Below are 2207 nucleotides of genomic sequence, written 5' to 3'. Positions count from 1 at the left end.
AGGTACTCAGAGCTCCTCTGCTTGGCCATGCAGGTTCCTCAGCCTGAAATGCTTTTCCCTACTCTGTGTCTAACTCTTGCTCAACTCCAGGTTTCCAACGCCATGTCCTTGGAGAAACTTTGAATGACTCCTCACTCAAAATTGTACCTCCTGTTCCTCTTTTTCAAAATCCCACCTTTCAAGTTGTCATTAAGAGCACTGACTTCAACATGCAAACATGTAATTGTTGATATGATTATTTGTTGACTGTGCACGTTCATCCCACAACTCCACTTTGTTCATTTTCTGTATCCAGTGTTTGCCATGTGGGGATGCTGGGGGGGCAGGTATAGCATTTGGAGGGACAATTCTTCCTTGTGCCGTGTCTATGTCAGGTTTGCTAAGTGACCACACTTAGCAAACAACTCCAAATCTTCAGTGCTCAAAACAACCATTGATATCCTGCTCAAGAGGCTGGCTGGATTGAGCTGGGCTGGGGTTTCAGGTCCCCTCCCTTCTCTCATGTCTGTTTCTCAGCCAGAGGCCCAGGCAGGGAGCAGTGGCTGCCTGGGTAGGTTCTCATGATGGATGGAATGAGCATGAGAGAGTGATGGAAACACAGAAGGGTTCTTGCCCCGCAGCCCAAACTGACACAATCCCAGAGCTTCCCACACTCCTCTGGCCAAAGCAATTCTTACGACCCAAAGTCAATTCAGGACCCTTGCCATCCATAACATCTGGGTGCTAAATGTTGGTAATACTTCTCAATCACTGTGAAAACTCCAAATGCCCCCTGGGTGCTGAATCACTCCTGCCACCCCCCAGTGAGATCGCTTATCAGTGCCTGGCACACAGCAGGCACTCAACGCATATTTGGCGAAAAATTAACTTTGCCAAATCACCCTCTAGAACCTTCGTAAAAATGTACTTATTGACTAGGGGGTACGACGGCAGTTTAATGTCCTTTAAACAGTAATTATTACTTTCATGAAAGGTACCTCATTTTAATTTTTTTTAATGTGAAGGTGAGAATTTTTTTCATATGTTTAGTGAAAATTTCTTTTAGAAATTCTCTCTTCAAGTCTTTTGTTCATTTTTTTTCCTTTGCTCACTTTTGTATCAAATTTTTCTTTCTCACTTGTAAGAACTCTTGTTATAGGTAATGAACATTTTCCCAGTTTGCCTTTTAAAAGTTTTACCAATTTTCTGACAGGACAGGCAGACTTTGCTCTTATTTACCTAGCTTCATCTCTCACCCTTTTTTTGCAGGCCTGCTGCAGTGAACATTTTTACCAGCACCCTCCTGTTGCACAAAATGGACACATTAAAATGTATTTAACCATTCGCTTTCATGGGCTATTGACATGGTTTCCAGGTTTTTCTTTCATAAATAACATTGTGATGAAGATCTTTGTACATAAGCCCTAAAAGTGGCAGCATCATATCCAAGGATATTTTCTAAGTTCTTCATATATTTGCCAAATGATTCCTGAGACTCTACCCTCCAGGACCCCCACACTAGCTCCTCACCCTACAGGTGCCTACATGCCAGGCCCTGCTGAAGAAGCCTTTACTAGCCAGCCTAGCCTGCTGGCAAGCAAGGTGAGAGGAGAAAGAGTGGGTCTGGGGCGGGGGCAAAGGGAGGTTGTCCAGAACACCCCAGATGCTCCTTCTGCCTGGAATGCTTTTCTCTGGGCTCTTTTCATGGCACCTTCTTGAGATTTAGATCTCCCGTCGAAAGAAGCCTGACAGTCCTATCCTGACCCCTCCGTCTGGAAGGGCCTCGGACTCCAGTTATTCCCTCTCATATTTGTTACACTATTTTTTTTTTCCCTGAAGAGAACTCATCTAGCCAATATTGTCTTATTAAGTGGCATGTTTCATTTCTGGCAGTAACTATCTCATCTGGCTTGCCGACTGCAACTTCTCCAGCACCAGGAACTATTCCCTGGCACAGAGAAGAGTGGGGCTCAAATTGGTTGCTCAATGGAATTACCTGTGAAATTTTAAACATGTCACTTTTTTAAACTTTGCCTCCCCCAATAAGACAATTTAAAATATTAAATCATGTTACCAAGAAAATGTGAGATCTCATTTGTTACAGGAGATATAGCATATGTGTGTGAGTGTATGTGTAAGGGTGTTCATGTATGTATGAGTCGTGTGTGACTGCATTATGTGTGTGTGAGAGTGTGTGTGAGTGTATGTGTAAGGGTGTGCATGTATGT

This window comes from Lontra canadensis, unplaced genomic scaffold (genome assembly GCF_010015895.1).
Source record: "Lontra canadensis isolate GAN:19392208 unplaced genomic scaffold, GSC_riverotter_1.0 scaffold117, whole genome shotgun sequence".
NCBI lineage: Eukaryota > Metazoa > Chordata > Mammalia > Carnivora > Mustelidae > Lontra > Lontra canadensis.
The sequence above is the reverse complement of the archived record's forward strand: the minus strand, read 5'-3'. Positions refer to the sequence as shown.